Below are 12,320 nucleotides of genomic sequence, written 5' to 3' on the forward strand. Positions count from 1 at the left end.
ATTAGGGAAAAGAAAGGCTTCTTTGGAGGAAGGTATGCAAGACACATCATACTTGTCCAAAACCCTTTTGCCCACTATACATAGTTTGGGCTGAGGGAAATATTTTAGGTTTTCCCCCCTCTTAGACCTCTGGGCCCTTTCTGTCCAAGCCATTAGGATAGAAAAGAGAAATCAGTTTTAAAGTGAAGCCCACAGATCACCCCATGCTTCAGCCCAGCCCCTTAGTTCAGCCAAACTGTTGAGTCTCAGGAGGCAGTGATGTAGACAGAATTAAGTGAGGCCTATATGTACAGACAATTACTCAGATAATGAGGTCATAGGCATATGCCCTTTGAAAATAGAAAACACATGTTAATTCATGCAACATAACCCACAAACCAGTCTCTAAATCTGTAAGACTCTCTAATTGGAAAGACATCCAGTTGCAAGGCATTTGACATTCTTCTTGCCTGTAAATTAAACATCTTTGATGATGCCACAGACCTAGTTTAATTTCCAAATGAAAAGGAACTTTAAAGAGAGTTAGCTGCACTACTTTATAGTCTACCACTGAGCACTGTGATTTTCCTTGATTCATGATTTTTCTCCCTAAGATTACTCTCCTTGTCATTAAAGGGACTTCATTAAGTCAATTTTTAATTTATCCTGTTGTTTACATAAACACAACAAGAGCAGCAAATGATCATTTATGATCTTTATGTCTGCTTTGCTGGAACTTACACAAGGAACATTTAGGGTGACCTTCAGTCTGCCCTTCAGGGCACAGAAGCTGAGCCACATACCTGGCATTCAGCCTTGCCTGTACACACCTGTCTTTTCCAAGTCCTTCTGTTTTTCCATTGTGCCTTAAGGTCCCTTCTAGCCATCTTTCAGGAAAACAACCATTATTCCTTCCCTGGAAAGATTGCTGTGGACTGCACAACCAGCCAAGGTACCAGGCCTTTTATCTCCTGGGCTTTTATTACCTTTGAAAGTCAATCCCAGTTCCTCAGGACTTTTTTAGTAACAACCATAGCCCAAGCATGTCTCCTTTAGGCATGACATTCCCGTCAAAGTCTCGGTCAACAAAACCTCTATTAATAACTGGTTTTATTAGTCTTATGCAAAGAAACTTATGTCATTACTTACTTATTTAGAATGCCAAACTCTGGAGGGACCAGATAGGGAGAAAAATATACAGTGTGAAGGAAAATCCTTGTCCTTCTAATATTCACTGAACTTGCATTTCCATTCTTTATATTTTCTTTTTTTCCTCCACTAAAAAATTTTTTGTTTGTTTTTCCATTACAGTTGTCCCACTTTTTTCCCCCTTTTGCTTCCCCACACCCTTCCCCCCCTTCTCCCATATTCGGGCCCCACCCAGCTGTCCTTGAAATAAATTCTTGATGTAGCAAAATTAAAAGTGGTTTTTACAAAAAGAAATGTTTTTAAATGACATCTTACTCTACCATTTTATACAAAGTATCTGTTTGTGTCCCAGATATAGTCATATGTGGCTCAGATTCCCCTTCAAGGAAGGAATTGTCCCCACTACTAGGAGTGTTGTCAGCAGACAGCCCCCAGATGCAGCCTGTGCGGACACATAACTGCCTCTGCCTGGAGGGCCCATGTCCAGTGGCTGAGCTTATGTGGTGGGGGTGAGGGGAGTATGTAGGGCAGATGTTCTGGCCTCATGAGGGGCAATCCAATGGATGGATTCAGCTGGACTTCTGTTGCTCACCTTGTTTCTGCTTTCTCTTTTCCACAGGTGGTGATCCTAAGGGCTACCTGATAAACATCTTGAATCCAACTCAAGAGTCTGCTTCCCAGAAAAATAAAATTGTAGCAGTTTTTAATATCTCTTGTCTACACATATTATATTTTTATTTTATGTTTTGGCAGACATACTGAAGTGCTACTTTTATTCTAATTTTTAAACTTAACATTCTTTCATGAACAGTTTCTCAGTATTACATAGCCTTCATAAGTACTTATTCAAAATGTAAAACTAAAGTAATATAACCATATTATAGAATCTACTACTTCATTGTTAATTTTATATTTTGGTATATTTCCTTAAATTTCCCCCCCTGTACATAGTTATTATAAGGCTATAATCACAATGTATGAACTGTCCATTTTTCATTCTTTAAATTTGTTTGTTTACTTATTGCTCTCCCTTGGGCCAGAAAGGATTAAATGTAGGTTATAAAAATTATGTAAATTTAGTAAAATATAAGCTAGACATTAGCTCAGGGATCCTATTCTTCTATTTATGTAAACAGACATCTAACACTGGAACATGTGGTGAATGAGAATCCAGAGACCTTCTAAGGTTTTGAGAATTTCTGACTACTCACGAATTCACATTTTTCCCCAGCTCCCTGCCTGTAAAGGAGACAGCTGGCTGTGTAAGTCCTGTCAAAACCATCTGCATGGTAAGCACAGCACGTTCTTCAGCTGCCGAAACCCCACAGAATTAAAAAAAAAAAAAACAACAACCCACACTCTACTTTCACCAAACATTTTGTGATTTTGCCTACTTCACGAAATCTCTGGGGACTCCAGGGTGCAAAGTCTTCCCCATCTTGCTGGCTCCTGCGTCCTAGCTCCCCTGCTGAAGCAAATTCCCTCACCTCCCCCAGAACAGTTTCACCCTTTTCAGGTCCCTCAAGCAGAGCTTCCGCCCCAAAGCAGCTGATTCTAATTCAGATGATTTTCTCAACAAGGACAGGTCTTGCCCTGCAAGTAGTTCTCTGTTTTTTAAGGCTGAGACAAGAGAAACGTCTTTGAATGTCTGCATCCAAGTAAGGTTGTGAGGAGATAGGTCAGAGGGGAAACTGAGAGTAGAAAGACGATGCTAGGAGAGGGACTAGCTTGTGAAGTGCACGTCCTGAAGTTTCTCACATTATTACATAGCCTGTATAAGTACTCATTCAAAACGTAAAACTAAAGGAAGACAACCATTTGCGGGGTTGCGAGGAGGGCAGAGGAAGGGCTTAAGTCAGGCAACATGACAAAGAATTGTCTGAGATCGTAGCAGCTGGTGAAACCTGAAGAACAGAAGAGACGGGGAAGTAAAAAGGGACACCACCATTATGGATCTGGGACTAAGGAACGTGGCCCCATGGGCAGATGAAAGGAGAAACCTGGAAAAGGCCAGTTTGGAGGGGAAAGTGATGCGTTTTCCTTCACAGGTAAGGCTCCCGCCGGATTTGTTTCTAAACAGAAGTAGAGCGTGGATGAATGGGGCTCCGGGGTGTTGCTGGGGCTGTCCTGGCTCCTGGCTGACCGGGAACATTTGTGAACTATGGAATGACACTGTCACTAACAATTCTTTCCAAAGAGACGGGAGAGTCTTAGTAAGAGGTAGGATGATTCAAAAAATATTTTTGGTAGGGCTCAGGTGACGGCGTGGTGTGGGGAGATGGATTAGTAGAGCAAGTAAGAGACTGTATCTGTGAATGATAGCACGCTCGTAACTAGGGCTTTTCTTTTTTGCTCTTTTGTCTGTGTGTTGGGGTTCTTTTATGAAAGGGGAAGGCATCGTGCTGGATATGAAAAATGATTTTTTGCCACTTGCTGGTTTAACTCTGTTACCATGACAACTGATTGTATCAGCCAGGAGGGAGGAATTTACTGCAGAGACACCCTATACTGGACTGTTGTTATTTTAAAGGGAAATATTTACAACTCTGTCAATAGTGTTCCCATTGAAATTGTGAAGCATGGCCCATTCAACTTGATTTCAATGATTTTTAAAAAGTGTATTCGCTGTTGAATCCAAGTAACACCACTGTGTTTGATTAGTTACTGGAAACAAACCCTCTGTTGGTTGGGGTTAGTTTCTCTTTTTGTCTCAGCTCTGTCAGTAATGAAATTAGTTTATCTCCTTTGTGGTTTAAATCAAACGAAAAGGTTAAAATAATTGTGTGAGACAGATGTGACTGTGTCCTGTGGAGAGCTTTGGTTCTTACCTCATTACTGTTTGGGACCAGAGCCCAGAGGGTCTCCTCATTCTCCAAATAAAAAGCCTCTCCCTCAAGCCTTGGTGAGAATGGACATGTTGGTAGGGAAGCTGGTTTGTATCACAGAGCTCAGAGCCTTTCACCTGCTCCCCACTGAAGACACGTTTTCCTCTGTCTTCTGTAGCCTGCCACAGTCTCTCCTCTTCTCTCTCCTCCAGCCCTTCCTCCCTCCACATCTCCATTCTCAGGCAGGTCCACAGGGTCTGGGCAGACTCCTCCGCTGGGCCTTCTCACACCCATGTCTTAAAAAGTTCTTTTAAGGAAGCCAGATATCATCATATTGGGTTTTTTAAAATATCTACAAACAAAATCCTTCACTGAATAAAAGGGGTACTTATAAATAAAACACCTTTTTTTTTTCTCTGTTTACCTGTTAGTGTTAAGAGGGGTACTTTCTTGGATAAAAAGGGTACTTATAAATAAAACATCTTTTTCTTCCTTCTGTTTACTTGTTTGTGTTAAAAGCTATATGAGTGATGTTAGGTTTCTGCATGCATTTGGTTTGAAAACCACATTTCTTTGCTTTTGAAATAGAATATTTCTCCAGATTCCTACAGTAACAGAATCTGGATATACTGTTCTTCCCCAAAAGTATAAATAGTGAAAATAAGAGCCCGAACCTTTCAGACCCAGATTTGTTTTTCCTTCTAGTTGTAAGATCGCCTCCAACTTTAATTAGCCTCAGTTACTCCTCTTCTTATCCTGCAGTGGTGGTTTTCATTGTGAAAGATGATCTTGTTAATTAAATGGACCTTACTTAAGGAAATATTTGTGTGTTAAGAGGGATTTGAAGGGGGGAAATATGGAGGATTCTTACCTATTTCCAACCCTGTTCTGGAACTAGCATCACTGCACCCTCAAATGTAGTTCATCAGAGAGTTAAAGGCATAGAATCAGCTTGCAAATGCTCCTCATTGAACCTTCTTAATCTTTCTCCCAATTTTTCTGTAACTTCACCTAAAATAGAGGGTCTCTCATTTACTCTATTAAATCTGTGGGTTTGTTGAAATACTGTTATGGACTTTCGGCATTATGGACATATATTCTGAGTAATGACTAACTCAGAATTTGGAAAATTTTAATATTTGGCACAATAGGAAATTTCCCTCTGAATTCTTAATCAAAACACCTTTAATGCCTATAGTTCCTTTTAATTTTAGCTGTCTTAATTAAAGCATGTTAAGAACCCTTATTTTTATTTCCCTTCCAAATGCAAACATGATACTAGACATGAAGATACTAAGATAACTCAGATCAAGACCCAATCTCTTCTCAAGGAACTTATACTGAAGTAGGGAAGATAGATGAGTAAATAAATATTTTATTACAATATATAATAAAGGCAATAACAGAAGTAAACAGAACATTCAAGGGTGACTAACCTGGCCTGGAGAAGTGGGAAGGAGTAAGAAGTTTTCTCCAGAGTTGACACTGTTATTTAGGTACCAAGATGAGTTTGCCTGATTAGGTGAAGCAGGAATGGGCAAGGGGTGCTCCAGACTGAGGGAATGGCAATAAGGCAGAGAAAATATTGATTGGCAGATGAAACTATAATAGGTAGTACATGGCATATAACAGGCATATAAGTTTATTGCGAACTACATGCTACCAAATTTTTTTGTTATTCGTAGTTCCAAGCTCTCTATGACATGTTGCTGTTACTACTGCTCTTCTATAAGTGAGGAAGCAAAGATTACGTGAGGATGAGTATTTGCCCAAGGTCCAACAGTAGTGACTGAACTGTATGGTTCATCCCAACTTGGCCTGACTCCAAAGGGGTTTGATTCCACTTCTCTTTTGTAGATTCCATATGAAATTGTACTGAAAAAAGATATATGTATTTCTGGTTGATTCAATTTCCTGATAAATGATGTGATTATTCATGATAATTATGGATAATTTATTCAATTAAAGATAAATGAAATGCTTGCACAGGGACTCAGATGTCTGAACAAGCCTTTGGTTATAAAATATGAACCTGAGTTTGAATTTGATGATTGGAACCTTTTTAATGAAACATATGTTAAAAGCTATTTTTCTGACATATTAGAAACCTGTTTCCAAAACCAAGGCCTCATAAAGGAGCCCTATTTCTGTTTATTTTATGATTGGAGATGCAGAGGTTGATGGTGATGAAATCAAGGCAGAAACATTTGTGGGCTTTTGCTTTTTTTCCTACTTAAGGAAAGAAAAACAAAATGCTAACATAAATGAGTAGCACATTGAGTTTGGAGTTTTAAATATAAGAGTTATCAGAAAGTACACACCCAGATTACCTTACTCAAGTACAATCTACAAGTGGGACATCACTTTCAGAGTATGCTTTTGCACATTAATATTTTCCATAGTATAACTGCATTGATGGCAAGTCCACTATGCATCTTTTGAAATGTAATCTATTCCAATGTATTGAGGATCTTTTTAGTACACCCAAAGGATAACCTTGGAATCTCTCACTGGTGTTGTAAATATAGTAGAGCAAACTAGTAATTATTCCATTTCCTCAAAGTGTTTGAAATATATAAACACAGTACGAGTTCCTGGATTTCTCATTTCCAGTTATGTTTTTATGTCTCCTTCTCCATGCAGTCAGCCTAATTCAAGGCCACCATATTCATTTCAAGAACAAAAAGATAAAATCTGACATCTGCTGACTTTAATGAGGCACCAAATATCCACTAATCATTATTTACCTTAGTGAACAATAAAACAGAGATGTGGAAGACATAGGAGGGCACAATAAATCATGCCATAATTAGGGAATGCTCCAAGTATGGTCACAAAAGTGTTACTTGCTGGCTCTCCAGAGTGAGTGGGAGTTCTTTAGGAAGATCCATAGGATATCCCTGAATGTGAGACCAGCTTCATCAAAGGCATGGAGCGTGAAAGTGCACATTTTAAAAACAGGAAGTTAACACCAGGCCAGAAGTGAGAATACACTGTGTGGAAGGAGGGAAGCAGAAAGTGACTCACAGAAGCCCTAAGTTAGAAGGTGGTGCAGATTATAAAGGCTCCGTACTCTGTTCTACAGCAATTGGACCAAAAACCAGTACAGAGTATTTACGCCAGTGAATTGAGAGCTCTGTATTTCAAAAAGTGGCTGTAGAGAAGACAAGTCTATATATTCTTTTTATCTTAGTCCTGTATTCATAGGATATCCTAACTTGGATATTCAAGCTAAACCATTGGTGTTTTAACCCTACTGCCTACTGTTTTCAGGCAAGATGGCAGACGGCTGGCAGCCATCTTGCTGTTTGGAGTTCTGTTCTATCACTTCTCACCTTCTTTTTTTGAACCCGATGAACAGTTTCCCTCCTCAAAGGTCTTGTTCTCAAGTCTTGATAGTCTTTGTAGCATTCCACTGAAATGCTACAATGATTAAAAAATAATTTATTTATTTTTGACTAGGCAACACATTTATATAATTTAACCATAGAAACCAATAGTATCTTTCCACCTTGATCTCCATTTGCCCATTTCTTGCTGTCCCCTCCCACAAATAACACTTATTTTTAGTTTTGTATTTGCCTTTCTGGAATTTTTAGCATACAAAAGCTGATGCAATATATGTGCTTTTTCCTCTTTTAAAATAAATAAATAAAAGAAAAATATTCAAAAAATCTTTAAGCACAAATAATGTTAATCTCTTTATAAAGTTTTTCACCTTTTTTTCACTTAAAGTGTTGAAAATATTTCCAAAAAAGTTCACAAAGTTTTTCTTAATTCTTTTTTAACATGGATAATAATCCATTATATGACTGTACCATAATTTATTCAACCAACCCCCTAATGATGGACACTTAGGTTGTGTTTAGATGCTTGCTATTATAACTTCACATGTGTAAATATAATCTGGAGGATAAATTCTTGAAAGTGGATATTCTGTGTCAAATAAAAAATATATATATATATGCAATTGTAATATTGATAGATAATGCCAAATTGTACTTTCCTACTATCTCACATCAAAAGGTCTTATTTCCTCACACACTCACCAATACAGTATGTTGCCAACTTTATGATATTTCCAGTTAATGAAAACTGAAATCCAAGTATGCTTTCAATTTATACTTCTCTTATTGTAAATGCATGGAAACATCCTTTCATATATTTGAGGCATTCAAGAGGCACCCTTTTCTATGAACTGTTTATGCATAACTTTATGTATTTTTCTGCAAATTATATATCCTTTGCCATTTTTCTATAGATGGTAGACATCTTATAAACTTTATGTTTTCTATTCATGCTGGATATACACTTTTTGGCAACCAGCATTAATTTTCCCCCAGTCATGCTCACTCCTAAATCATGGGGATTGGAAGCTAGAAAGTACATTATATGAATAAAATGCACACCTATAAGATTTCAGGAGATGGAAGGAAGGCAGAAACCATGTTCTCTTCCATAAGTCAAGGCACATAAATGGGCTTCAGTGCCATGAGTCTTTGCAGGGACCTCCAGGATCCCCTCCCTGCCCCCTTCCTCAGGACTATAAGGATACTATGAAGTTGACTGCAGTTTCCTGGTTATATAACAACAAAAATCAGCTGAAAAATCTTCTACAATTCAGTAAGGGAGCATAGTATAAAATTAACATTTACAAATTATATGTAATTTTCTATATAGTTAGTATAAAAATATAATGGAATGAAAGAGTCTGTTATCAATAGTGGCCATAAGATAAAATATCAAGAAATAAATGTAGCAATAATTAGACAAAAACCTGTGTGAAGGGAAAGTAAGACTTAGACAAATGGGAGGGCATTCATTAATTTTGGATGGCAGAACTCATTATCATGAAAAATTTTTGGGGGTTTTCTATGTGGCTTCATCTGGTCCATTTTGGTGACTGTACTATGAATGCTTGAAAGAACTATTCTTTATTTTCTGTGTATTGACTCTACATTAATTTATGTCTCTTATTAATTTTGTTATTCAGTCCTTCAATATGCTTACTTTTTTTTGCCAATTTATCTTTCATGGACTAAAAGATGACTTAAAGTTTTCTATAAAAACATGGTTTTGTCAACCTTTTTGGTATTTTCTACAATTTCTGAATTATGAAAAAGTATGCTGTTATATTGTGTTTAAGTAAATATTTATAGCTGTCATATATTCATCATTAACTGAAAGTCTTGGGATTATAAAATGCCTTTTCATTGTCTCATTTAATGTTCCTTTTCTGGTACTCCCTCCACCTATTCTGATATTATAATTGGGCCCCTTGCTTTCTTTTAGTTTATAGTTTATATATATAGTATAACTTACCCCATATGTTTATTTTTAATTTTTCTGAATCATGTTATTTTAGTGAATTTTACATGACTTGGAATTGTCTTACTTTTTGATCTCGTTTACAATTATTTTTCTTTTAATAGATGAATTAAGTTTATTTGTATTTATTCATTTGAAAGACACATGTAGTCTTAATTCTATTATTTATATTTGTTGTTTTTATAGTTTTAAAAAGCATCTCACTCTGTAATATTTTTTCTTTGTTTTAGGCTGTGGATGCTTCATTTGATATTAGGAAGCTTAGTGCTTTGCTTTGTGGTTACTTGTGTAATAATAGATATATAATACCCTAAGCTCTTTATTTTAGAGACAATATTTCTTTTTCCTTACCATGTGCAAATGGCAAAAAGAAAAGAAAAAAGCTCTTTTCACATCCTTCCCCCAGCATTTTTCCCCTCTCCTCCCAATTTTGGTCAGCAATATATTTTTTCAATTTATATATCTTTATATATGGTCATATTTATATTAGTTTAATTTGTAGCTTTAAATGTTATCTTTCATTCAGATATATTATAGATCATTGTACTTACTCTTCCATTTTTTTCTATCTTCTCATTTCAATCTGTGATAATTAAATCACTTTGATACTGCCTGACATATAACATTTACAACTTCTCTATTGCAAGGGATGTATGATGTTTACCATTGTGTTTCTGTCCAATATTCATACTATTTGTATGATGTTTTTTCTTTTCTTATTTGTTAATTCCAACTATATGTTGGATATCTTTTGCCTATTTTTATCCTTTTTTTAAAAATATTTTTTCAGCTTTTAAAGAAATACATTTCTTTTTTGTTTTGATTACAGTGTCTATTTTGAGTTGTGCTCCCACCCCCTCCCCCACCCCCAGTTTTGCCTTATTTCTGTGACGTTTCCCTTTCAGCTCTCTGCTGGTTTTCACCAGCTCACGTTTCATCTCCTCCCATTGCTTTGCCGTCTCTTCCCTCAGTTCTCAGATTCTGTTTTCAGAGAGGTAATTGCTTCACTTAATTATTAAGTTTATGAATGGCTTCCTGTCCCTGTTATTGCTCTCCATTTAAACAATGAAATTCTGTGTTTTAACTTGAACCTTTTTCTGTTACATTTGGACTACATTATCCAGGCAATGCACAGCAGCCCATGAAAATAGATGGGGCAAGAGTGCTTTCTTTTTTAATGGAAAAGTAGAGTTTGTCAAATATTAATAAAATACAAGGTTATGCTTTATCAAGTTTTTATTGATGAGATCCAGAGTTTAAACCTGTATTTGAAAGAGAATTGTGATATAGGAAAGGAGTATGAGAGATGCCCTACTTGAGATACAGTAATTGTAGTCTTCAGAGAGAACTTGCCAGCACATTCAGTGTAGTTAGTTGTAAGACAGCTTGGAACCTGTGAGGCCTGAATTCTGGAACAATAACAACCCAAGTTTCTATATATATAGCCAGGGAGGGATGACGTGCCAATATTTGTCAATAAGATGGCCCAATGAATTTTTATATTTTGTTAATAAAATGTCTACTATAAACTTTATCACCATGCCTGTGTTGTATTTTAGATATTGGCTGAAATATTCTGGAAAAGGAATATACTACCTGGACACTTACCATGAAATAAAATATCCTCATGGTGGTGTTATGCATTCCTCTATAAGTAGCTCATAGGTTATGTGGGTTATTCCACAGTTTAAAAAGAAAGCTCTAGTTAATGATATGCATGCTGAAGTACTTAGGAAAATATGTACTGATGTCTGCAATTCAGTTTGAACTGCATAAAAATAAGATAGATTGATAGGTGCCTCGAGGGTTGGGCTAACAGATAGACATATGAGAATGCAAGTGTAGTGAACTGTTAAAGAAAGACTAGGTGATATTCACTGTAAAATTCTTTCAGTTTTGCTGTATGCTTGAAATTACTCATTGTTAAATGTTGGGGAAGATTGTAGAAGTGAAAACAATTACTATGTAATTGTTACTTTCATGACAGTTACAATGCTACCAAATCAAGGGCTTTGCATATTTAATCCCAACAGATAAAAATGGAGGAGTCAGTCACAATAGTTTGATGATTTCTGTGTACTCTTTTTCTCAGAGCTACCTGATTGACTTGTTAAGAGGTTCAATGCCTTAATATGAATGTCCAAGGTAAGGTGCTCCTGGCCAGCACCCCCCTAAGGGGGACAGAAACAACACCAAATGAAGGCAATTTCAGTGGGACTTCTGCTAAAACAATTCTCCCTATTACTCTTTTGAAATCAGAAAAACTACTTTCCAAGCAGTCTTGTCTTGGAATTCCACTGGAAGCAGCCCAAGTTTGGTGGGTCACATAGAATACTTACAAAGTGTATCCGGCTTTGTATCCCCTATCTGCAGGTCCAACATGGAAGTTGCATGAAGTCCAACACCTTAGATTTTGGTCTCTTATCACACAGATAAGTCTGGATGCCAGAAGTCAACTTCAAACAGGCCATTTTTAAAGACTTCCCAAGTGCCGCAATCCAAATGAATTATTTTAATGAGACTAAAGGTCACTGACTAGATGGGTCTCTTAACAATCACTTGTCAGTTTTGACCTTCTGTATAACACATAACTTGCTGACATCCAAATCTCAGAGGTTAAGCTAAGGGTTTACATTTTTAGGGGTGAGATAATTTATACAAAATGGTTTCCTGCCCTTTACGCATTTTTTGTTAAAATCAGAAAAAAAGATTCTGACTGTTGGAAGTTGCCTGTGTCCCACAAAAGATATTTTGGAGTCCTAACCCCTAATCTATGTGAATGTGGCCTCATTTGGAAATAGGGTCTCTGCAGTTGTAATTAAGATATAAGTTAAGATGAAATCATGCTGGAGTAAGGTGGGGCCCTTATGACTAGCATAGTTTTTAGAAAACACACACATATACCCAGCAAGAAACTCCATGTGATGATAAAGGTAGATATTAGAATGATGGGCCTACAAGCCAAGAAATGCCAAGATTACTGGCACCCACCAGAGGCTAAGAGAGAGGCACAGAACAGACTCTCTCCCAGCCCTCCAG

General features: G+C 36.9%; 1 protein-coding gene across 1 annotated transcript in view; it reads left to right on the forward strand.

The window, feature by feature from the left end:
• Positions 1–2,949: 2,949 nt before the first annotated feature.
• The window catches only part of MRAP2 (melanocortin 2 receptor accessory protein 2), a 68,612-nt gene continuing 59,241 nt past the window's right edge, over positions 2,950–12,320 (forward strand). The window contains exon 1 of the mRNA XM_090279631.1: positions 2,950–3,176. The gene's annotated coding sequence lies outside the window, so the exon portion shown is untranslated. The remainder of the gene's footprint in view (positions 3,177–12,320) is intronic.

The sequence above is a fragment of the Furipterus horrens genome, unplaced genomic scaffold, assembly GCF_987537825.1.
Source record: "Furipterus horrens unplaced genomic scaffold, mFurHor1.1.pri manual_scaffold_6, whole genome shotgun sequence".
NCBI lineage: Eukaryota > Metazoa > Chordata > Mammalia > Chiroptera > Furipteridae > Furipterus > Furipterus horrens.